At 43.4% G+C, this 26,742-nt stretch overlaps 1 long non-coding RNA gene across 2 annotated transcripts in view; it reads left to right on the plus strand.

The window, feature by feature from the left end:
* The first annotated feature begins 19,432 nt into the window (after nt 1-19,432).
* The window catches only part of LOC138920583 (uncharacterized), a 28,032-nt gene continuing 20,722 nt past the window's right edge, over nt 19,433-26,742 (plus strand). The window contains exon 1 of one of the 2 annotated variants that reach the window (XR_011432000.1): nt 19,433-19,571. This is a non-coding gene — a long non-coding RNA (uncharacterized lncRNA). Of the gene's footprint in view, nt 19,572-23,918; nt 24,065-26,742 lie in introns of those variants that run through there. The other variant, XR_011431999.1, reaches the window with a different exon arrangement.

Consider the following 26,742-nt stretch of genomic DNA (forward strand, 5'->3'; position numbering starts at 1 on the left):
TGGATCTCGTGTTTGATAAATATTAGGTTCCTGAGGAAACAATAACCATAAATGATAAGCTAGAAACCCTGTAAAATGAAACTAACTGGAGTGGCTGTACGGACATCATTTACACATTAGCAAATTATGCGGAGAATCTAGCAAGGTTCTCAACATTCGAATATTATTAATAAAGTAGGGCATGCAATAAATCCTATGGGCTCCCCTGGTGTCTAACTCTCCAAAGTGGTCAATGGATTCTAAGCAGTGAGGGCTGGGCTAACGCATGTGTATAACTAAACTTCTATCTACAGAGAACAACCAACCAGTTAAACAGTTGATCTGGTCAGTTCTATTTGCCACACCAGGCATAGTAGACCCTTACCAACAACCTACAATCAAGTTGGTCTGGGCTCATACTGACAACCCCTGTGAAAAGAACTTTAAGATGATGATGAATAGTCAGACACTAGGAAAACTACCAAATAAAAAATAATGTTTGCAAATGCTATTATTTTATTATAAAATTCATTGTTACTGTTGCTGCTACTGTAACATTTAAACTACCAAATCTGCAGCAGAATATTTCATGATTTGCCTCATGCACAAAAAAGTTATTAGGTACACATAATTTCATAGGGTTTTTCCCCCAACAGTGCTAAACATGAAACTATTATTTTCAGATCTTGGATTTATCTTTCAGAATTTATCCTCTATTCTCTACCACACAAATAAAAAGTTCTGTTTTTCTTTTTAATTACTTTTGCAATTATTTTTTGGAGGAAGATTAGCTCTGAGCTAACATCTGCCGCCAATCCACCTTTTTTTGCTGAGAAAGACTGGCCCTGAGCTAACATCTGTGCCCACCTTCCTCTACTTTATATGTGGGGTGCCTGCCACAGCATAGCTTGACAATCGGTGCACCCCACCTGGGATCCGAACCGAGAATCCCGGGTGACTGAAGCGAACAGTGCAAACCCAACCACTGCGCCACTGGGCTGGCCCCAAAAGTTCTGTTTTGAAACTGGGAAAAAACGGCCTAGGAGCAAGAGAACATATATATATATATATATAAAATTGTAGAATATATATAAATTATATGATCACTTGCCCAACTACAATCACGTTTTCAAACTAAAAAGTATGTGAAAGTGGTTTTCTAAGAGATTAAACACTCTGACAAAGCAAAGAATGACAAAGTTCCAAGTGAATGATCTTTTGGAGTGGAAAAAGGTTAGCTGAGAATATGCTTGAGAAATACATTGTGGAGGATTCTCATTCCAAAATTATGGTCGTTCTTGCCTCCAGGTTCAAGTGTTGCTCAATCAGCAAGGTGCTCAATTCACAGTGATTGCTGCGCATTTCCCTGTTGATCAAGAAAAGGCATAATCTCAGCCTAGACACATTTACCATAAAAATGAATATAAGAAATAGGATTTTGATTTAAATTTTCCTGTTGCAGCAGATCAGAAAAATATATGCAAGAGAAGATTCCATTCGAAAAGCTCTGATTCAAATAAGTCCGAAGAGAAGGCATCTATGTACCTAATGCTGTCCTCGCATTAGAGAGCAAGCTTTTCGAGCTCAGAGCCCTTGTCAATTTGATTAAACTCACAAACACGTGACTGACTCCGCCTCTGTTAAAAATACTCTCAAGCCAGAGAATGACTGAGAGCCGTTTGGCTTTGTCTTTGTGAGTGGGTCTTTTAGCAAAGCAATCATAACACTAGCTAGAGGGATAGACGTTTAAATTTAATACCCTACAACTGAATTCTCCAAACGCAGCTCATTGCAGAGAGGGATTCAGAAGAATGCAAATTCAAGTAAAGATTCAGAATACCCTTCCAGGCATGGACGTTTTCAGTTTAAAATGGCCCTCGAGAAACATACTTATTTTGTGTTATTTTAAAAGGCTGATTTTGGAAGCCGCTCCGTTTTCTGCAGATTCTCTTCACAAATTAAAGATCCTTTACGTGAAACACTTGAAAGAAGAGGACGGGACGCTAAGCCGCGTGTCTGTGTGTGTGTTTGTGTGTGCGCGTACACGTCTCCCGCGTAGGTGGGAAAAAAGGTCCGACAAGATTCCAAAACCAAAGCAACACACTCTGCCTAGACCTGGCCCGGACGACCGACTCCGTCCCCACGAGACAAACTGGAAAGCCTCCAGGCCGCTAACTCCAGGCCCCCGGGGAGGGAGTGGGAGCCACCAGACGTCGCGGCCCGGCCACACTTGGAGCCGGTTCGGGTCCCCCGCGGCGACCAGCGAGCGCGTGCTTTGGTCCCGGCGGGTGAGGAGGGGACGCCGCCCGGCCGCCCACGCGGGGCGCCTAGCCCGCGCATCCCGCAGGCGCCGCCGGCGTCGGGCGCGGCGGCCGCGCTGCCATGGCAACGGCGGCCCGCCCTCCGCTTCCCGGCGCCGGCGCGTCACGCCAGGCGGGACGGGGCGGGGCGGGCGTTGCTAGGAAACCGGCGACGGGCGTCCGCCTCCGCTGCGCCGTCTCTTGGCTTCCACCCTTCACCTACTTCAGCCCTGCCGAGACGGAGGTGGGGGAGGGTCGCGAGAGGCGGTCGAGGAGACGCGTGGTGGGCAAGCGTCTGGGGCCCTTCTTGGTCTAGGCCAGTCCTTCCGGCAGAGATGACGTCCTCTTTTCCTTGTGGCTTACAAGTATTGTGTCCTGGGAGGAAAAATGAACGACAACACTTTGGCAGTGCCTCTTCGCAGGCTGGCTCTCCTAAGGACGGTAACGTCCCCAAATTCCACTGAGGGGCCCTTTACCCCTCCTTCTCCCCCCTCCGAAAGGAACCATTTCTTGTGCTTTACTGTATCAAGGAGCCACCTTAGGCACTCTGCATCCGTTAACTCCTGTTCAGTCCTGTGTAGAAGGAGCATGAAGAAGATGTGGCCAAGGTCACACAGCTGGTTGGGGTGAAGCCAGGATTTGAGGTCCGGTCTTGCTTAACTTCAAGATCTCTGCTTTTCTTATAATGCTGAAGTGTCCCCCCTCAGCTGCCTCTTGGCTAGCACATCGTCCCTTTTGCTGTCCAAATACACAGACGTCCACGCCAACGAGGACACACTGTCTGGAAATGATCTGACAAGGGAATTGAAAGACAAATCAGGATTGTCCAAAAAACCTGGGACATACGGTTTACCTTGGTGTGTCACTGAAAATTTACAGAAGTCCTGCTCTGAAATATACTAAAGCCAGCACCACTCAGAAGCCTCAGATTCTTACTAAAGGAAGAGAATCTGAACCAAAGAATTTGCCAAAACCCATATTTACTCCGGACAGGTACTCCAGGCTGGGCTAGATACTGTAGGAGATTAAAGATTTTTTCCCCCAGTGTCCTCAAAGAGTTTATATTCTGCTAGGGAATTGTCTTCTGTCATCAGGGATGTGCGTGCAAGCAATTTATTGAAGATGTGCTTCCGCGAGAAACTAGCAAGGGAGTAAGGGAAGCAGAATAGGGTGGGAGGAGAAGGCAAGCAAGGGAACAATTTAAGGTCAAGTTCCAGCCTCAGCTTGATCCAAAGGCAGCTCTGGAGCACAAATTACACAGTGAGTTGATCCCACCTTCAGGCAAGGGAGCTGCAGTTTTATATCCCTGCACCAGTCGGTCACTGGCTATGGGCCTTCCTGGAGGGGGTGGAGGACGTAAAACCCAGCACTTCTGGTTCTGGAGTGAGTCTGGGTGAGGTGGCTCCTCCAGATTAAGGGGAGGTAGTTCCAGGACAGAGGTTGGAGGTGTGAGCCATTAGGAGAGAAGCACCTGGAAGCTGGGGGATGGGTACAGTGGACCAGTCAGTAAAGGGGATCTGAAGGGATTTGGGCAGAACACCGAAAGCATCCACTATAGTCCACTCCTTGCATTACTCAGATCCACACATTCTCACGTTAAGCCTACTCCATCTTGTCACAGCATATTCAAGATTGTAACTGGTCACAAACCTAGTGGGACAAACCACAGCCCTTGCTGCTGCAGCTGGTCCCAAGGTTATATAATATTCATCATCTCTCTTCTCTCCCATCCATTCTAGATTCCCCTTATCCTCAGCTGGCCCTCTGCCAATCTAGGTGGCTTGCCTGGTGGAGTAACCCAAATCTTCATCCTTGAGAGGTCTGAGCTCCTTACTACCGTGTCATTATCAGGTAGTGGTTGCTACACTTGCCTATTTCCAGTTAAAACTGGGCACAGGAAAAGCAAGAGCGATTTCAGTGGATCAGCTGAGTGCCAAACATATTTCTCCTCCAGTGTGTAACAGCAGCGCTACCTTCTCATGATGGTCAGAAACAATTACCTCTGCCGGTATGGTGATTGCCTTCTTGCCCACACAGAGTCCAAGATGATAGGACTGCAGCTGTAGCTTTGAGTTTAGTGAGAGTCTTCCTGTGTCCCCTCGTGTGAAGCATTTTCCCTCTGGGAACTAGAACTTGTAGACCTAATGGCCTAGATTTGTGAGGATGGGAAGGATGCATTCCCCAAGAGGTCACTGAGGGTGATAGTGAGCCTGGCTAGTGCTCTTTCCACCCCTTGGTTCCCAGACCCTTGTCTTCAACTCACTGGAGGTGTAACACGATATGATGGCTATCAGTTTAAGGCACATACTGTATCCTGAACAATCGTGCCTTCACCTTATAGGGTACCATTTCTAAGTTAGTACCTGCCTATACCTTCTGGAGTTGATTACAATATATCATGCTACAAGCTTCTGAATGGTGTGGTATGTTGTGGGGTTGGTGGATCGCATAGTCATGTGCCCATTACCCTACCTGTTTTGCCAAAAAAAATGGGCAAAGAATGTTTTGTGGGATTCTGCGTCAGTAAATCAGATATTCTGAGTTCTCAAATAGTGGATCTTGCCAAGGTGCTGCGGGCAGGAAAGGCAAGTTCATACAGTGAATTTGTATCAATCTCAGTGAGAACAAAATATTGCCATTTCCGGGGTGAAAGGGGTCCTACATAATTAGCTTGCCACTGAGTCTCTGGTTGGTCTCCTGCAGGAATGGCACTACTGTGGGGACTCAAAGTCAATCTCTGTTGTTGACAGGGCAAACATTCAGCAGTGACAACAGCTAGATCAGCTTTCGTGAGAAGGAGCCCATGCTGTTGGACTCATGCACAGCCTCCATTTCTGTCACTGTAGCTACTACATTCATGAGCCTTTTGGACAAGGACTAAGGTAGCTACTGGCAAAGGCTGGCTGACTCTACTGGAGGGAGTCATTCTGCCCACCTGGTTGCTTAATGCCTCTTCTGCAGTGAATGCTCTCTGGCAGGCATTAATGTGCCACACAAAGATTGTCACGCCCATAGGTGCTCTTCCCCCAAACCTCCTTTTCCCTGTAGAGGAGGAAGAAATTTTTCTCTACTCTTCTGGGTTCTTCTGGCTGGTCTAAAAATCAGTTGATAGGAGAAAGATGAACAGAAGAAAAATCAAACAAATACTACAATATACAATAAACAAATATAATAACATGTATACAGGAGAGAGCCCCAGGAAAACTGACTAACTCACCAAAATGGCCAAAGTCACCTCCTTCAATATCATCTTCAGCTAAAGGCAAAAGAGGATGTTGGGGCTACGTAGTGGTTTGGGACTTCGCAGGGGACAAAGGCAATTCATATGAGGATGGAAAAGCAGATGTTTGCCATGCCACATAGAGACAATGGGACATGGAGAGGACTTTGATCTAATGGGCCTTGCTAGGTTCCTCCCTGTCTACCACACCTAGTTCATATTATGCTGTAGTTGTCTATGGTGATAGCTCCCGCCTGGAACAGGCCTTCTATCTTAAATTCTTTTAGGTAGTTAGGGGGAAGGTCAAAGTTTCTTCCTGGGTCTTCTGTTCTCAAGAATAATCAAGTCAAAGAGACACATTTTGGGGTAGCAAATTCTTCTCCCCTACATCCCCCATCTTCCAATTGTGCTCCTTCCAGTCCCATGACCAACTAGTGGAGTCATTTGCTACTGCACAGAAGTCTGTCTATATCTTTACCTTGGGCCACCCCTCTCCCCATACAAATTGGATCACCAGGTACAGTGCCCAAAGCTACGCCTATGACAATGATTTATCCTCATTGGTCTCTTCAGAGCCCCCTCTGGGTGGGGCTACAGTGCAGCAGCTGTCTGTGTTCAGTTTGCACCAGCATGCTGAGTCAGCCCATCTGTGAACTAGACTTGGGATCTTTCCTCTATCAGCTGGTCATAGGGGAAACCCATAGGTGTGAGCTGATGGAGATGCATTGGTTGGTGGGTCTGGGTCCCCACTTCATGCAGTTTACTCATATGTTCTGGACCTTCTCAAGCCCAATTCCACCCACTTACCTAGTCCTTATAAATATCATTTCCTCTATATTTCTCAAAAACTAAAGATATTGCACAAGCCAAGGCATTCCCTTCCATCTGTACCCCATCACAATTCACCAAGAGTGAAAGTCTTAGTAACTGCAATGATATGAAGAGACAGGATCCCACAAGTAGTGTTAGGTACATTAAAAGAATTCTGCTTTCTTGATGCTTCATCGTATAGTACTAACTAAAGGTTTACTTGTATATATGTTCTTAAATTTAAGTAGACTGAGATATTATTGTATGCAATTTTCTTCTTTATAAAGATGTGCTGAATTTCTAACAAATATTTAAAAAATCCAGAATGCCACCTACTGTCATGGATGGGATCCCCATTTTTGTCTTGCTGGTGAATGAGCCGCATCCTGAATCCCATGCTTAAAGTCAGCTTCCTGGGACTATTTGTGGCACCAACCGTCTTAGGCAGGTTCCCCAGAGGCAGACCCTGAGGAAAGGATTTGTGTACAAGTAATTTATTAAGCAAGTTACTCCAGGAGACATTGGTATGGGGTGTAGGAAAAGCAGGATAGGGAACAAAAATTTGCCAAGCAAGGTTGTGATTTCAGGTAAATTTCCAGACTCAACCTGAACTCGCAAGAAGCTTTTGAGAATAAATTACACAGCAGAGTTTATCCTGCCTGAAAGTAAGGGAGCTAGGTTCTTACACTTCTGCACCAGTCAGTCACTAGCTACAGGCCCCCATGGGGATTTGTAAGTTCCCAGGCTCTTTTGGTTCTGGAGGCATCTGAGTGAAGTGGTTCCAGGGCACCAAGAGTAACTCTCTGAAGAAAGTTACAAAGGCTTGGGAGCAAAGCCTATAGAAACTGGGGATGGGTACACTCAACCAATAATGGGAGCTCATGGGGATCTAGACAGAGTACCACAAGTGCTACAGGAGCTAATACTAATATATGAACAACTGGCATAGAGCTTCCAGTTGCTGATAAAATAGTAAAGTAAGTTGAGCTTCTGCCTGCCACTCAGAATCTAACTCTGAAGAAACCACTGGGGAGACATAGAGAGGCTGGGCCCCCACGTGTGTTGATGGGGGCCACAGCTCATGCAAGCTCAGAGCACCAGAGAGATGGGTGCTGTGGAGAGTTTTGCTTCCCTCACTACCCTGAGCAGATTATTACCTTCTGTGATTAGGTTATATAAGATTGTGACTTTCATCTTGCTAGTAGACTCTCTCTATTGCATTTTGTATTGCATGCTTTGATAAAGCAAGCTTCCATGTTTGAGAGGCCTACATGGCAAGGAACTGAGGGAGGCCTCTAGCCACCAGCCAGCGAAGGTCTGAGGCCTTCAGTCCAACAGCCCTCAAGAAACTGAATTCTGCCAACGTGAGTTTGGAAGAGGATCTTTTCCCAGTTGACCCTTTGGATGAGAACACAACCCTGGCCAATACACTGATAGCCGTCTGTGAGAGACCCTGAAAAGAGGACTCAGCTCAGTTAAGCCCAGATCCCTGACCCATAGAAGCTATGAGATAATAAATATATGTTGTTTCAAGCCACTAAGTTTGTGGCAATTTGTTACACATCAATAGATAACTAATACTAACATTCTGCAGTTGGCCTATGGGCTTGAACACATCTGCCTTATCTATGGTTATCTGTGTACAGGTTATGTCTACAGGCTGGAATACAATGCTCACCTTTGGGTCCCCGTGTGGCAGCGAGGGCATTACCCTGCACATAGTAGTCACACAATGCATGATTCCTAGGCAGGAACTCCAGGCATTTATGATAATAACAAAAACTGATGGAGTCCTTACTATGTGCCAGGCCTTTTTTAGGCACTTTACAAATCTTAATTTATTTAATCTTCACAACAACCATATTAGGTAGCCTCTATTAGAATTTCCATTTCGGCTGAGAAAGATGAGGCTCATAGAGGACAAATAACTTGCCAAGGTCTGACACTTGTGAGTGGCAGGGCTGAGATTCACTCCTGGACAGCCTGGCTCCAAAGTTTGTGCTTAGAACTGAGAAGAGGTGTAGATCGGTGCCACATAAAAACCGTCCTTTTCTAAAGCACCATTAAGAATTCCACCTCCTCAGTTGGAATTGTCAGCTGTTGGAGGTCAGGAATGTACTTTGTCTGACATGAAATCCCACCTTTAACATTCAAAACATGGCTATAGAAGAAGCCTTGAAAAATTGTTGGAATGAGTGAATGAATGAATGAATGAATGAGATGCCTTGAATAGGAAGTGGGGAAAGAAGAAAAGGGGAACATATAGAATGCTCTATTTTTAGATAATCTGCCAGATATTTACCACATGTCTCACCCCAACACAATTCTGTACAGTTGCTATCAATTTTATTAGCTCTTCTGCTGCTTATCTGATAGCATGAGTTAGGAAATACGATGTTTTTTTCCTGATTTGGAATTGAGAGCAGAAATAATTCATAAGAGGTAAGTGAAGTGAAAGGCAGCTATTGTTCCCAACAAGTATGTTTATTTCTTATTGGTCTGACTACAGTGCATGCACAGAGAACCCTGGATTATACCTAATTCTGCATTTATAGCAGTTTATTACCTGCAGGGATAAGTGACGTTGTATAATGGGCTGGTTGAAAGAATGTGCTTGCTTGTATATGCAAATATCTGTCTAAATTGCTTAAAATAACAAGTTGCTTAACGTCCTCCACTGAGGGAATTTGGTTTGAAATGTTCAAACATCACCCTTCGTTAGGCCTGCCTACTACAAGTAGAGGAAATGAAAGATGGTTCCTTTTAATGCCAAGTACCTTAGCCACACAGTGTTTTCAGAGTAAGGAAAGAAGCTAAAGTCTCGTATTTCGTTGTTTTCAGGTACTAGAGTCAGAATAATAGTTTATTTTTTACAGCTTTTATGATTAAGTTACTTGGGTTTTTTATTATAGACAAAATGTGTCTGGGAGAGTTCCGCTAATGATGTGGTCACCCTTTACTTAATAAAAGTGGCGTCTGCCATTTTAGTTAGTGTGCTTTGCTCCCTAATAAGACTGGTGCAACTGAGCTTTATTTCCTTAGCCTTTCTTTTGTCTTTCTCCCCTGTTTTACTGTCATCCTGACTGTGGCACACAAATCTAGTCACACCACATCATGCTCAAAACTTTTTAGTGGCTTTCCCAGTCCCCTCAAGAAAAAGGGCACACTTCTCGACCTGACATCCAAGGCCTTTGACATCCAGCTCCTACTCCTCTGAGGGACTTCATCACTCTGTGGTTTTCCCCACTCCTCAACCTCCATATTCCCACCCTCCTGCTCTATTTTTTGCTTTCTCAAATTTTCTATGATCTCCAAAGCTGTTGGCCTTTGCATATGTGGTTCCCTCTTGTTCACCTTCCTTTCCCACCTCTCAGCTCTGACAGACTCTTCAGGTTCCTACTAAGATGGCGCCACCTCTGAAGCATTCTCTCAGCTGAGGCTGGGCACCCTCTTCGGGGCTGCCCTGGTGCCAGCATGCACCCCACCATGGTCCCACTTCGTTAGAGTTGTCTGACTCTCCTGCTGGACTACGCTGAGGGCTAGAACTCTCTCCTGCTTGTCTCTGGTGTCCCTGCCCTCAGCACAGCGGCCTGATTCATGGAAGAAACTAAAAAAACACAAAATAAAAATCTGTTGAATGAATGTTCTCATTACTCTCCTGTAACCTTCGTTTCCCCACTTCGGGTGGATCTAAATTGCCATTAGTACAGTTTATAAATTTCATTCAAAATGAATGACAGTTTAAGTAAAATAAAAGCTGTTAGCACAATAGAAAATTTCCTGAAAACAAAATTCACTTTTGAAATTTAAACCACATGAAATTCATTGTTGCTATAGTTTAAAGCACAAAGTTGAAAACTGGTATGTCAAATGTTAGCCCCTAATACTGCTTCCAAATGAATCAACTCTCAGTTGTTAGAGACCCCAGTCATTGTATGGGACTACGCCCGAGCAGATGACACAGCCTCTCACCTTCCCAAGCAACTTTTCTTAGAAAGTGTGACATGCATTTTTTTCGGCTGGCTTAATAATGAAAGGAAGGGTAAATACACTAAGATTTTGCTTCATGTAGTGCTAATACAGGGCAGAAAAATAGCTAAGCAGATCTAAAGAACTCTTCTAAAATATAGTGTTTATGAGCAAAATTGATTTTTATTTAGAACAGAATTCTCTCTGTGCAGTGCACACTATTGCCTTTGGTATCTCCCCAGCGATTATCAGCAGCAATAACAGTTGGACTAAAGAGAAGAGATGAGCCTTAATTATTTAGGTGTGTCTCTAATGGAATCCCAGTGCTCTCCTGCATGGAGATGACTTTAGAGTTGATACTGCGAGTTGGTGATGTCGTGGCTTTATTTTTATTTTGATGATTCTAATGGTCTTTGGTTTAAATACTTTGTAAACTAGAAATCGCTGTTGGAGTTTTGCTTAGAGACTTAAACTGTCCTTATCAGTTTGTACTTTTGGAGCCAGGGGGCCCTATTTATGCATCATATAGTTCTTATTTTGGGAAAAACTCCAATGACAGTCTTGTTCAGGAAACTGAAGTAGGTCTGACCCCACTTACCAAGACTGACTTCTTAAGTCTGCTGAAAAAGCATTCAATGGCTCACCAGACAAGTCAGGAAACAAGAACAAAATGAAAGAAGAGAACCTGAGATATTGAGAGTGTATTAGCATCTTAGGGCTGCCATAAGAAAGTACCACCAACTTGGTGGCGTACAACAACAGAAACTTACTCTCTCACAGTTCTGGGGGCCAGAAGTCCAACATCAAGGTGTTGGCAGAGCTGATTCCTTCTGGAGGCTCTGGGGGAGAATTGGTTCCATACCTTTCTCCTAGCTTCTGGAGGTTCTCAGCAATCTTTGGCATTCTTTGGCTTGTAGACACATCACCGTGATTTCTACTCCCTGTGCAGACATAGCCTTCCCCTCTGTGTGTCTCTGAGTCTATGTCTCAAATCTTCTACTTTCTCTTATAAGGACACCAGTCATCGCATGTTAGGGCCCCACCATCTGCAGATATGCAAAAGTCTTATCCAGGATGACTTTAAGATCCTTGACTTAGTTGCATCTGCAAGGACCTCCTTTCCAAAGAAGGTGACATTCACAAGTATCAGGGGTAGGACGCATCTTTTGGGGAGGTACAATTCAATCCGCTAATGAGGGAGAGTTCACCTGGGTAAAAATCCTTCCTACTTTGACCCTCTCAAGAGCTCTCTCTATTTTGACCCGAACTTTCTCCCCCAGCCTGAGCCCTGCCCCGCCCCCTCTCTTATTCACACTGTTTACAATAAAACCAGAATCTGAGATACCATTGTGAGGAGACTTTAGAGACTGAAGAAAAGAAACATAACCAAGAAACAAACAAGGAAGGAAGATTGGTCCTAAAATCCCAAAAGATCAAAACTTAGAACTAGTGATATATAACATGATTTGACAAGCAAAATTGCATATATGTTCATAGAAAACATCTGGAAGGATATATACCAAAAAGTTAACAGAGGTAATCACTGGACTTCGGGATTATGGGATCTTAACTTTCTTCTTTTTGTGTGTTTATACTTTATAATTTTAGGTAATTGTAAAACACCTCTTTAAACATTAGAACTATCAGTTTATTAAAAGATAGTGAAATCCAGGAATGGTAAAGAGTCATTCACCTGGTCTGGTTTTTCCAAGAGTCAATTGCCCTGAAATCAAGTAGAGAAGGTGGAACAAGAGTGTCAGTTGGCATCTTTCCTGGAATCTCCATTTATCACTATGAATTCCATACACCATATCCTGGTGTTTGGTCATTATCTGGATGATCTTACTGAATTGTAGACATGAGAGCTGGAAGAAACCTCACAGATCATCTGGTCTAAACTTCTAATTTTACAAACCATGAAAGAGAATCCTAGAGAGGGTGGTAGACTCTCCTAAGGCCCCAAGGACGGAAGTGGAACTGAGACTCTAGGTGGGGCTTCTATTACTGCAGGTGGCTGCTGTCAAGGTCTTGCACACGGACCCCTCGACTAACAAGAGTCATAGTGTCTATTTCCAATTCAACCTCTAATGAGTAAGACACTTATTTATGTCACTACTAGGTATACAACATTTGTGAATGCTTACTCATTGAACAATTACTGAATATCTGTACCCTGTTCTAGCATATGCTGGTCTCTGGGTATGAAGATAAATAGACAAGTCTTCAGGATCTACCTAGTTAAGAAGAAATTGTAATCTAAATATCCCCAGGCCTACCTAGGTTGTGGATGCAGATGTGGTCATTTTAATATAAAGGCTCAGCTCTCCATGACTGAAGTTCCCCATTGCTATCCAACACCTTCACCTTGGTTATTTGAGGGAGTCTCATGTCGTAGGGACATGAGGCTTTGGTTTTGCTGATGGTGTCTCACAGACACTCAGCAGCAGCTCTGCTCATGTCCCCCCAGGGCCTCATTTGGAAAGTCAGTAGTCCAAAAACCATTTGAGGAAGTGTGATGGTTAATTTCATTTGTCAATTTGACTAGGTCACAGTACCCAGACATGTGGTCAAACGTTATCCTAGATGTTTCTATGAGAATGTATTTCAGATAAGATTAACATTTAAATCAGCGGATTTTGAATAAAGCAGATTACCCTCCATATTGTGGGTGGGCCTCAATCCCTCAGTTGAAGGCCTTAATAGAAAAAAGACTGCCCTCTCCAGAGGAAGAGGGAGTTCTGCCAACAGACTTGGCCTTTAGACTTGAACTGCAGCTCTTCCCCAGCCTGTTGGCCTACTCTGCAGATTTTGGACTTGCCAGCCTTTGTACTCGTGTGAGCCAATTTCTTAAAATAAATCTTTCTCTCTCACTCCATTACCCCTTGGATCTCTTTCCTCCTTACCCCATGGATAAAATGGATAGATAGATAGATTGATTGACTGATAGATAGATAGATCTAGATTTGTATAGATATAGCTATCATCTATCTATAGTGATAAAGGAGATATCTATCGTCTATCTATCTATCATCTATCTATCTATCTATCTATATCTAACTATCTATCTTCCAATTGGTTCTTTTTCTCTGGACAACAGTGACTAATATAGGAGGACTAATCATCACCAGTAGTCCAGCCAGAGAATCCTATTTCCTTGCTATTCTAGAAGTTAGGAATCGAGACCCTGCAGCTTTGTCCTTTGATGGAAATGGGAGAATGCCACCATCCTCAACTCTGTGTCAAACTTACTAGCTAGAGCCCTGAAACAGCTAGTATGACAAAAGAGGGTAGTGCCTAATGGAAAAAAGGACTTATGCAACTTCTTAAAACATTTTTTTTTTTACTAAAAGGAAACTATAAAAATAGCAAAATAAAAATAGCATTAATACTATTTTATAGATTTGAAATTATTCATAAGGAGTACTGCATACTTTTCCATTTCCCGTCTTTTACCATCTGGACACTTTTCAGGATTGGCTTCCCCTTTGGTTTTACAGTGATATGCTTGTAAATCAACACTTATGCTAAAAAGTTTTGTCTGTCTGATTCCTCATCCACATATTCAATGTGTTTTGTACTTCTTGGCATGGATTTGTTGGCTTGCTCTCTCATGTCCTATTGTGGTCCCCAGGGTACAGAGTAACTAGAATAAAATACTAGCCTCATTACTTATTACGGGGGAAAGGCAATACTATCCCTATGGTACAGAAATGGAAACTGAGGCTCAGAGATGTCAAATAACTGCCCTAATGTCCCTCAGCCTGAACATACCAAAGCTGGCCTTGAACCCAGGGCTGTGAGAATCCAAGCCCACACTGACTTTTGTGATTTAGATGCTTTGGGGAATTTTTAGTTAATTAGCTCAGGGTAGCCAAGTAGTGACTTCCCAACTTTGCGCCACCACATAGAAGGTTATTTAGGTCCTTATCCATGTCCACGATAAACTCCGGGCGTCGCCTGTGCTGTCTGCTCCTCTTACATGTGAGCTCATTCCCTCACTTCCTCCTCTGAGACTCAGCTGGCTGCTCTCCAGCCCTTGTTTACTTCCCCACAGCTACCTTGATCTTTCCCAAGGCTTCAGTCCTTCTTCTCTGCCTTCTGTTGTATCTCAGTTTTGTATTTCCTACTCCTAGGTAACTCCCCACAACTTTTTTTTTTCATCTAATTATTCCTAATAGAAATAAGTTTAATGTATGCCAAGCACAGTTCTCATGGTTGCCAATAAAGGCAGTGTATTAGCACGGGTGACTGAAACCCAACCCAATCAGCTTTAGGGAGGTCTGGAACCTCCTAGGTTCCTGGGAGGTCTGGGGGTGACTGCCTTCAGGCATGGCTATATCAAGTGGCTCAAGTAACGACATAAGGACTTTGTCTTGACTTCACTCCCAGATAGAATCTCTCCAACATGGCAGCAAGAATCCCCTGGCGTATCCAGACTCCCATGTTCCTTAGCTCTCTTGATCCCAGGGCAAGAGAGAGTAACTCCCCCAAAACTCCATCCTGACCCCCAGCTCTCATACAAACCCCCTATAATGATTTAGATTCACCCTGCTTGGGTTGCATACCCACCCCTTTGGCAACGGAGTGGCTATATGTTTGACAGTCTTAGTGACATTATGCAAAATGGGTGTAACGTTACCCATTCTCATCAGAATGGGAAGGAGAGGAGACTGTCAACAAGTCCACCTCAGGTCCATATAACGAACTTTCTGTGAGGGACACCCATGACAGCAGAGAGAGCGCAAGTTCTTTACTTAACCACTTGGACCGCCACAGGCTGATCTGGGAAGGTTTACCCCACTTCCAGTTGGACTGGGATGGGAGTGTGCCCAGCATCACATCCAGAGAGGCCAGGAGAAAACAGATGGAGGCAACAGGCACACTCAGTACCCTGAAGCCCCTCCCTGGTCATAAATGTCCCCTCCTCCCAGGGGCCTGCAGAGTCTCTGTGGAGAGTGTCCAGTGTCTTCTTCCACTCACTGACTCCAGAGCAACCTCAGGGACTGTTTGCAATAAGCATATTCCCAAAATACTTCTTTTTTCTCCCAGATCTAAATGATGATGCTGCTGGTGCTGCTGCTGATAGTGACATCATAATAATATAAAATTAAAATGTATTGAGCACCAACGACTGGTCAAGATGCTCTGTATGCATTAACTCATCCTCTCAACAACTTTGTCTACAGGTAAGAAACTGAGGCATAGAGAAATTAGGAAATTTGCCCAAGATCATATAGCTAGCAGGTGAAGAGCTGGCTTTGCACTCAATTAGTCCCTCAACCAATAATGAAAATTAACATTAACTGAGCACGTATTATGTCCCAAGTGCTTTATATGGATTATCTTCTTTAATTTTTACAGCAGCCCAACAATGCAGTGCCTATCATCCTCCTCACTCCACAGAAGAGGAGAGTGAGTTGTAGGAGGTTAATGAACTCACTCAGTCCCCAAAGCCTGCAGTGGACTGACTCCACTATGCAACCGGGAGCCAGTGCCAGTGCCAATGGTGAAGAGCAGAAAGATAGGTTCGAAGCTGCACTGTGGGAAAATCAATCTGGCAGCAGTGAAAAAGATAGACTGTCTTTTTTCGGCTCAGCAGCTCCAGCTGGAAGGCCTGACCATGGAGCAAGCAAGTGGCCCAGCTGGGGTTAGGACTACATCTGTCTGATTCCAGGGCCGGGCTCTGATCCCCTCCGCCAGGCAGGGGAACTGGATGACGGCCTTGGGCTCATAAGCCCACTTTCCTCATGGTGGGTGCTTTGGGCCTCCCTTCCTTGCTGCACTTTCTCTTCTTTCGGATCCTTCTATTGGCCCATCTCAGGAGTGGACAGTTCTTCTGAGTAGATGTGTCCTGAAAAGCCCAAATCCACCACCAGCTGGAGCTGAGAAGACTGCAATACTTCGTGTTGAACTGGGTCCTGGGGGCGGGAACCGCGTTGTTATTTATACCCTAAGCTCTTTATTCATGGTGCTCCACAAGATGCAAAAGGCTAAGTAAGTCCGCTGTCTTACGGAGCCAACAGGCCGCAGACATCCAGAAGACGACAGAGAAGAATAAACTCTCCTCTCTCCTTCCACCGTAACTTCCATTCTGCCCCTTTTCTTTCTTTCATTACCTTTCTCTGAGCAGTCCTGTTACTGAAATAGACTCCTAATTAACACATCAGGTTTCCCCTTATCCAAAAAGTCCCTGAAATTTGCCTGTTCCGCGATGCCGTTCGCTCAGAACACCCCCTGCTGTCTTTATTTCGTTCTGCTTTTCCGTCCTGGCTTGTATCATTTGTTTCTTTGTATTGAAAGCTTGTCAGCTCATGGAACCTGGCACGTATTAATTAGGGGGATGGTCCAGCGCACGCCACGGCTTGATGGAAAGCAAGTCTGAGTGGGGAATTGGGCAGAGAATCAGAAAGAAGCTGAAGTGAGGGGGCGTGGGGAGACAGCTTAAGACCATGACCCAGTTTTCAGACCCAGGGCGACCAACAGTCAGGCTTTTGTGCTGCGATTCTCCACGTCAGCTAAGCTGGTCTTTGACTTGTGCCATAAAAGCGCATGTCAGGTCTCACCTCTCTGCCTTTGCCCAATCTGTTTCCCTCTGCCAGGATGCCCTTCCTGGTCTCTTCTACCTGTCCGAATTCTGCTGATTTTCAAGGCCAAAATGAAGTCCCATCTCCTCCCAGAAGCCTTCCGTGGCGTGGCCCCTCCAGTCCTAATTAACCTCCACTTTCATGACGTTCTGACAGTATTTGTGTCACAGAATCTAGCCCTCGATTATGTAGCCCTCTCGATGAGAACTGTGTCTACCTCTCCAGTCATCAGCCAAAGAGAAGAGGGGGTCAGCCAGACACAGGGGGAATAAGAAAGAGGCTTGTTAGCTGCTTCAGTTCAGACGTGCCTTGGGAGCAGTCCTGCCCCCACCCCTCAAGGGCAGCAGGAGGAGAGGGGCAAGTGCAGCAGGGACATAAGATTGCACAGCAGCTGGCCTCCCAGCATCGCCCAGGGAGTCACCAGCCGTTGTTGAGAAACGTGACTAAGTATGTGAATCTCTACCACTGCCGGCTGCGTAGAGTTGCCCGTGTGAGAAGCAGCTCCATTGCAAACCAGCTACTGCGATTTGAAGTGTCTGCCCTTGGAATTTGGGACTCATATCTGAAATATCTATTTTCTGTCCTGTCCACAGGTTTTAATACATGTGGTAGACACTGTTGGGGCTCCATCTGTCCCCCTCAAAATCCTTTTTCCATTTCTGGGTGCCCTACCATTGGCTTCCATGTTTGCTTCCAACAGCCAGCAGCAGTGACTCTTCAGAACACTGGAGCCAGAAGTGCCCAGGGATTTAGAGCCTCCCCAGGGGGCCCTCCATCAAAGACTGGCTGGTGCCCAATACGAAAGCCCGGATCTCTGCCCAGAGTGGGGACAAAGTCTGACAGGTAACTTAGACTCCACAGCTCTCCACGAGGTTGGGCTAAGGCTGGGACTTGGCCTGAAATGGCTCCCTGGCTTGTCTTCTTCCTGTTCTATGTCCTACCTATGTGTCCTCCATCCCCCATGTCCCCCACCCTTCCCACGCCCCAGGGAGCAGTTCCTTAAAAAGTCTTTGCAGTGGCCCAGCCCTGCGACGGAGTGGTTAAGTCCATGTGTTCCACTTTGGCAGCCCAGGGTTTCGCCAGTTCAGATCCTGGGCGCAGACATGGCACCGCTCATCAGGCCATGTTGAGGTGGTGTCCCACATAGGACAGCCAGAAGGACCTGCAACTAGAATATACAACTATGTACTGGGGCAGGGTGGGGTGGGGCTTTGGGGAGAAGAAGAAGAAGGGGAAAAAAAGATTGGCAACAGATGTTAGCTCAGGTGCCAATAAAAAAAAAAAAATCTTTGCACATGGGCCTTCAACTCCATTTCTGGGAAAACTTGACCTAAGATAATACATATGGCGCATCTCTTCATTGATCATTGGCAGTCAGGCACCCCCGCCCTGCCAGTTTCTCCCTCTTTGAGTGATGATTGTCATTCTCTTTGAGGTAGCCCTCCGGCACCTAACTCCAAGTGAATTTTGTCCTAGCTGCAGAGCTCCTATTTTCAGTGAGATCATTCCAAACGTGGCCTCCAATACAGTGAAAATCCCCCCAGGCACTCCTAGGTGATGTGATAATAGAGACGCGGTCAGAAACTTATTTTTATTTATTCTATTTATAAGATAAAATTTATCCTTTTTTTGGACTTTCTCCATTTAAAAACATTTCTATGTAATACATTTAAGGATGTCAATGTTCTAAAATGTTTGGTCTGTGAAATAGCGGAAGCATTAGCACTGAAAGGAGTCATGGAGCGTGTACATATTATGAAAACAATGATTGTCACTTTTGGTCATGGGTAAAAGTTTTATTTCATTTTTACATCCCCATGTTGGCAAAGATAGCCAGTTAAATGTCATCATTCATCCTCCTAGGAAAGAGCAGGACCTTCCCCCTTTATGACTTTGGCTGCTGCCAAGGTAGTCACAGATCGATTTCATTCATCTTTCTGGATCCTACATTCTTCATGTTGTAACTTGCTTCTGCATCACTGGCCCTGCTCCAAATCCTTCTGATAAGCTACCTCAAGTACCCAACTGATCCCTAACACCCCGCCACCATGTTGTCACCCTTGCTGCCGGTATGCATATTCACTCTCTACCCCACAAGCCCGAAGCCAGGTCTTGTAGTTTCTTGTCCCCCTATTTTGCTTGGTCTGGGGCCAAGGTCACACCTGTCAAATGCATCAATCACCTGGAAAATGAAAGTCACAGACTACTTTGTCTCAAGCCAGGCAAACAGAGTTTGTCCAAGATTCAACCGATTCACGGGTCCAGGCAGCTTTGCAAAGTAGAGTACTTTTGGCAACTGAAATGTACTTTTCTGAAATGTGATTTCTCAAACTTCTTTAGCTATCTGCCGTAAGGTGTATTTGGGTTTTCTTTCCAGCTCTATTTTTCTACAACTTATCCCTTTTCCTGCCTCTCTGAGAAATTCAAGTTTTCCTGAACTTAAGGATTTTAGTACTTTAGATTTCTAAGAAAGGCAGTTTATTAGGAAAGCTTGTGTTTACTCAAGTATGTGGCAAGTCCCACTTGGCCAGCAGGCTAAATGTGATTCCTTGAAATTCTGTTCCAAGCATGGACTCCCGGGAGCTAAATGTAACATTTAGTCATCAATAGGATAATTTAGGTTCATTCTTTCTACGTGCTTCTTAAGAAGGGATTGGAGTTCACACTGGTATTCTCTAGAAAACGGAACTACCTTCCCACCCTATTGAGGTATGTTATTATTGAAAGAGCCACCTATTTCCTGTGTTGGCTCCCTCTGTGCTTTTGGATTCAAGCATAGTGTCTTTTCAGACGTGCTGACTTTTCACGGCTTCAGCAAGGTAATAGTGTATAAATGCCGTTGGCCGTTTACCATTTGGGATTCAAGTCCACGTCTGGATCTTGTTATGGAGGCATTTTCAGAGCATTACAGCTCAGCTGTGAAAGCACTCTGGCTTGAAGCGAAAATGCAGTAGAACTTTGCTAATCTAACAACTTAATAACGCTTGCCACCCCTTCACAGCAAGGAGTTAATAGTAAGACTCAAAGTGAGGCTGCATGTTTTCGGAATGCACAGGAACACATTCCACTGATGACTGTGTTATCATAAATAATCTCTAACTTTGCTTATTAAAGCAAATGGGACAACATTACTTTACCGCTGCGCTATCCTTTTAATTCAGCCATCAAGGACAGCCTCGAAATGCCAGAAAACTTGACTGAGACATTCTGCTTATGCTCTGCCTTCTATCCTTCAGTACCAAGACTCTCTGAGAAATACGCTGGGGTACTGGAGCATTTGGTGTGTTCAGGTGTCTGAAGACAATCTTTTGAGGAACATTTTAAACCGCTTTCAGTACAGAAATCCAAAATCCATAGTAGAGTACTTATTTTACTATTGACTTTATTCACACATACATAATTCTAATTATTTGGCCAGAAAAGGTCAGTCCATTTTCTCTCTCTGTGGTGGCGAGGGAAGCTTTCTTATTCATATTAAAGTTGTTTCTAGTTATCTCTGAATGATTTCCATGGCACATACTAGTTAAATTTGTTTTCTGTTTCCATTCTTCCCCTTCATAAAACAGTCACTATATTTCGAAAAGAAGAAAGACTGAAAAAACTGACCTATTGTTATTTGTGCAATGTAACTGATCTCACTTATAATTTTACTAACTCTAATCAGGATATTACAGTTGAAAGTTTCTGTGTGCGTGTGTGTACGCATGCATGTGTATCTAATATTGTTATACTCTTCTATCTGAGGAAACTTTTTACAGATCCTGGAAGGCAGCCCTGCGTAACAAAGTTTAGTGGAGACAGAAGAGGGAAAACGGATGGCTCATGTTTACAAGTTCCCATGAAAATGACTACCAATCTGTCCAATGAATGTGCTTTCTATTGAGTATAGTGCTTGTGTCTGAGTACAACATAAATACTCTGTAAAAATGGATATGACCATTTTAAGCAACTTACACATCTTGATGGTTTGTGGTATGGACCAGTGTCATGCAGGCTTCCTGTATTCGGGGCTTTGCTTAATTCACAATAGGGTCTAGGTATGATGCGTTGAACTGCTTTGTGGAGATCCCTTATGTTTTGGCAACGATTTGTTCAAAACTTCTAAAGCAACTGTTATTCACCCTCTTGTTACTCCATGTAAGTCTAGAAATGGTGTTTGTCAAAGATGGGAAAGACACCTCAGAGTTTGCCCTGCCTTGAGTTGTCCTAAGTGATGCCAATGTAACATCACTCCTTATAAACAAATTACTATGGACCAGATCATCATAACTGAAGGTTTTCTTCAAGAAAAGGGTATTTTTCCACATACGCAAATTGAACCACATATTTCTCTTAACTCAGAGTTATTGAATGTGACAGGAGAAATCTCAGCAGTAATCCAATATTCCAAATAATTCTTAGCTGATACCTTAACCCTTGAGAGAAGGAATTCCTAGAAAATCAATGGAGAATAACCTCTGGGGTCCGCATCTTAACTATTCCGAAACTTTTCTGGGTTTCATGATCAGTATGCTCTTTCCTGATGAATTCTTGGAAACCTACAGAAAATCTGTTGTAAATTTTTAAATTATCCTTTAAAAAGATATGTGAGATTATGCCCCCGTCTTGCTCAAAACACTCCTATGACTTTCTATGACATTCGAAAGAAAATCCAGTCCTCACCATGCTTCCAAGTTTCCTCATGAGCCAGCCTCTGCCTGAATCTGTGGCATCCTTGCCTCCCTCACTGGGCTCCCTCACCATGGCCTCCTCTCTACTCCAGCCTCAAGCCTGTGCACTCACTGTCCAGAAGCATCCTTTCCCCAGATGACTCACCCTGTGGCCATGTCTCGTTCCCTTATTCAAGTCTCTGCTCAGATGTCTCCCCTCCTCAGAGTGGTCTACCCTGACCCCCTGTTATGGGCTGAATTGTGTCCCCCGCCAAATTCATATGTTGAAGCTCTAACCCTCAGTATCTCACTACTTGACTGCATTTGGAGATAAGGCCTTTCACGAGGTGGTTAAATTAAAATGGGCTCAGTAGGGTGAGCCCTAATCCGTTATGACTGTCGGCCTTGTAAGAAGAGGAGATGAGCAGAGACAGAGACACCAGACATGCGCACAAACACAGAGACGACCAGGTTGACACGCAGTGAGAAGATGGCCACGTATAAGCCAAGAGGAGAGACCACGGAAGAAACCGAACCACCTTGATCTTGGACTTCTAGCTGCTAAAACTGTGAGAAAATAAATTTCTGTTATTTAAACTACCCAGTCTGTGATACTGTGTCATGGCAGGCTGAGCTCACTAACACTGCCCCAGTCTAAGAGCCCCTCCTCTGACCCTACCCCACACACGGCTTACATCTCTTCACAGCACACGAGAATCCAAACGTATTTATTTATTTATATTGAGGTATAATTGACATATAACATTATATTAGTTCTAGGTGTACAACATAATGATTCGATATATGTATATATTATGAAATGATTACCACATAAGTCTAGTTAACATCCGTCACCTCACATAGTTACAATTTTTTGTTCTTGTGATAACAACTCTTAAGATCTACTCTCTTGGCATCTTCAAGTATAACTATAGTCACCGTGCTGTACAGACCATCCCCACGACTTACTTATTTTAACTGAAAGTTCATAACTTTTGACCACCTTCACACATAGTAGGTGTTCAATAAACATACGATTAATGAATTAATAAATATATTCAATAATGCACAGTAGCCCGGGTCTACAATAACTATACTAGGAGCTTTGAGCCATGAATAAACACAGATTTCGAGGTCCTGGGTTTAAATCAAATGAACCAACTTATTCCCTAAATGTGTAGTAAGTTGTATTGAAATAACTATAATCCTGGCAGGCACCTTGAAAATGACATTGAAATGAACCTAATAACTAGAGAGGTATTACGTGAAAGCTGTGAACATGAAATCAAATTTAAGAACATAAAATGGATTTTTTGTAGCTTTCGTGGTCCTTATACTATATTTGGAATAATTAGGAAAAAACATACCACAAAGAAGCTAATGTTCAAAAAGGCAGAGATACTTGAAAGTCTTTGAACACCTCACCAGAAATAATTTAATCCAATAAGATTAAAATTCCAGATCAAAGGTAGCAAAAATATAGAAAGGGACGTAAGTTAGTTGCCTGCTTTCCCATTCCCACACACATTTACCACCACACAAGCGACTCATAGAGGTGGGGTTCCTATAGCAAATATTTCCATTTCTACAACCAGTAAGGAATAGCGTTCTATTCCTGTTCTTGGAAACATAGCCACTAGTTTCCATCACACATGATCTGATTGTACTAGGAAGAGATAAACAATGGAGAAAAAATAATAATGATACAGAAGGATGAATCTTTATCATCATATAATCAATCAACAAATATATATTGACTACCAGCTATTATTTCAAATTCTATCCGTAGTGTCATAAGAAAATCTGACATTATATGCAAAAGCTTTATGTGATTTACATAGTAAGCAAACCTACATTCAATGGCAACGGACACTAAGCCTGTCTCTGGAATGTAACCTGGGGCCAGGATGCTGATTCATTTCTGTATTTCAAGATCCTTACATATGGCTAAGGCTCCATTAATATTTGTTGAGTGAATAAATGAATATGAAAACAAAAGTAAAAATACGGCAGTGGCTCAGTTTGTTGAGTGATCCATGAGTCACAAATTCAGAGTTGTTAGAATCTTTCAAAGAACTTTAGTCAGCAAGCTTTGTAGGGGAAAAACAGGCTACTGGAAAACCAGTCCAATGGTGCAGACTCCCCACACTCAACTTTGTGGTCAGATAACATCCAGCGTCTACCCCTCACCCCTTTACTGGCACCAGCAATGAACGTCAGTTGTTTGTCTGCCTTGCCTGTATCCTTCTTTGGGTAATAGCATCTCAATTTGCCTTCTCACTCTTGATTCACAGTTTAGGTGGAGCCAAACCCCTCCCCGACCCCCAGACACGAAGATGGAAAATTGGCTCAGGTCAGGCCAGTCCGAGGTTTCCTTCCACTTGATCCAAGTGATTGGTTTACAGAAGTTAGGTGACTCAAGATAGGCCCACAAGACTTAATCCCAGGATTCATGCTGGGACTTTTGAGGGGAAAAAAGCCCTGTCTTTCTACCAGACTTTAAACTTTGGATTTTGGCCTGATGCTAGTCAGTTTAACCATGTCAACAGAGAGGTAAGCAGACTCTTGAGCTGGAGAAAGTGTGTGTGTGTGTGTGTGTGAAAGAGAGAGAAAATGAGGGAGAGAGAGGCAACCACCACCATTCTGTCGCTTGGATAGAACTGTGCCTGAGACGGGCTATACCCATTTGTCTTGGTTATATTCCCAATAAATTCCCATACTTGCTTCAGCAAATTTGAGTTGATTTCCCACGGCTTGCTAACAAAATACTATGAATAATACAGCAACACAGAGCAAGCCTCAAACTGGTCTGCTTCTCAGTGGAGCATCCCATGGTGAAAGTACTTGTCAAGAGACAGGGATACAGATTTATGGGCCAGCATGTAACCTGGAAAGTTACCTTGCCTCTCTGTGCCCGAGTCTCTGCATCTGTGAAATGATGACAATAATAAAACCTGCCTTATAGCATTATTGTGAGGCTTAAGTAAGTCAATATGAAAGGTATTATATGAAAGCATCCCAAATGTTAGCCAATATTGGTATTATTGTTGTTATTCCCACTTTAAAAATGAATTATGTCAACGCCAGAGTTCTGTTGCTCTATGTGAAGGTACCACTTTGGCATCAGATTTGAATTGTTACCAAGTTGAATTAAATATCCAAAGGGTCTATTATTGGATAAATTGATCATTTATTCGATCATTCCAAAACGAGGTCCATATCCAAGTCTGGGATCTGGCCTGACACCTGAATCCACAAAGAGCACTTGTGGATAAACAAGAGGCCCCTGGAGGACAGGGTCCCTTATCACTGCAACAGCCTCTAAGGACCAGGAGGCCTGGAGCTCCATCTGCACCTGTGGAACCAGACAACGTCCCTTTTCCTGGGGAATCCAGTAGGGAGACGAGTATTTTTAAAGGAATTGAGGGAAAAGGATCATGGCAGCTTTAGCTTGAATCTTGAGGCTGTTGTAAGAGAAAATAACAGTGTTGGTAATTTCTCCTTCCTGTTTAAGCACTTTGGGGAAGTGCTGTCCTCTAGATTAAACTGGGAAGCAAGAAAAAATGAGTCCCCGTGCCAGCATACGGACCCACAGGCCCACTAGGCCACAGATATCTAGCACGGGGGAGCTCTCTTAGAGGGAAACTGGGGAACTGGGCCAGACTGCAATACAAGAATTCCCTTCTGATGTGGAAAAAAAGAACAAGCAAAAGGAATTTAATCATCTCAGTCAAAAGCGGATTGAGATTTTCTTCCCAAACCCTTTGTCTTTCTCCTCCTTCACTCCTTCCTCCTCCTCCTCTTTCTTTCTCTTATTGTGGGAACAAAGACATAAGATAAAATTCACCGTATTAACCATTTTAGAGCAGAGAGTTTAGTGGCATTGGGTACATTCACATTGTTGTGCAACCATCACCACCAGTTATCTCCAGAACTTCATCTTCCCAAACTGAAACTCTGTCCCCCACGAAACAATAACTCCCCTTCCCCCACCCCTGGCCACCTCCATCCTACTTTCTGTCTCTATGAATTTGATGGCTCTAGGAACCTCATATTAGAGGAGTCATACAGTATTTGTCCTTTTGTCCCTGGTTATGTCACTTAGCATGATATCGTCAAGGTTTATCCATGTTACAGTTATGTATCAGAATTTCCTTCTTTTTTAAGGGTAAATATTCCATTGTATGTACCCCATTTTTTGGCCATTTACTGTTGATGGACACTTGGGTTGCTTCCACCTTTTGACTATTGTGAATAATGCTCCCATGAACATAGGTATACAAATATCTTTTCAAGTCCTTGCTTTTAATTGTTTTGGGTGTATGCCCAGAAGTGGAATTGCTGGATCATAGAGTAATTCTATGTTTAATTATTTGAAGAACACTCATACTGTTTTTTCCATAGCAGCTATACCATTTTACATTCCTACCAGCAATGCACAATGGTTCCAACTTCTCCACATTTTCACCAGTATTTGTTATTTTCCGATTTTTTTTTTTATAATGGCCATGTTAATGGGTGTGAAGTGGTATCTCATTGTGGTTTTGATTTCTATTTCCCTAATGATTAGTGATGTTGAGTGTCTTTTCATGTGTTTATTGGCCATTTGTATATCTCCTTTGGAGGAATGTCCACTCAAGTCCTTTGCACATTTTTTTAAATTGGGTTGTTTGTTTTTTTATTGTTGAGTTGTAAGAGTTCTTTATATATTCTGGATATTGATCCCTATCAGATATTTGATTTGCAAAGATTTTCTCCTATTTCGTGGGTTGCCTGTTCACTCTGTTGATAGTGTCCTTTCATGCACAGAAGTCTTAAATTTTGATGTAGACCAATTTATCATTTTTTCTTTTGTTGCCTATGCAATAGGTGTCATACCCATAAAATCATTGCCAAATCCAAAGTCATGAAGTTTTTCTCTATGTTTTTTCAAAGAGTTTTATAGTTTTAACTCTTATGTTTAGGTCTTTGAGCCATTTTGAGTTAATTTTTGTTTATAGTACAAGGTCTAACTTCATTCTTTTGTGTGTGGACATCCAGTTTTCCCAACGCCATTTGTTGAAAAAAAAAAATCCCACTATTTTACCTTTGAAATCACTCATAAGTGTGAATTTAAAAATCTTTTCCCAGTTCTTTCAGTGTTTGCTTTGTGTATTTTGAAGGTCTGGGAATAGGTATATCCACTTTTAGGACTATTGTGTTTTCTTAATGAGTTGACCCTTTTATCATTG

Source organism: Equus caballus, chromosome 24 (assembly GCF_041296265.1).
Source record: "Equus caballus isolate H_3958 breed thoroughbred chromosome 24, TB-T2T, whole genome shotgun sequence".
Taxonomy (NCBI): Eukaryota; Metazoa; Chordata; class Mammalia; order Perissodactyla; family Equidae; genus Equus; species Equus caballus.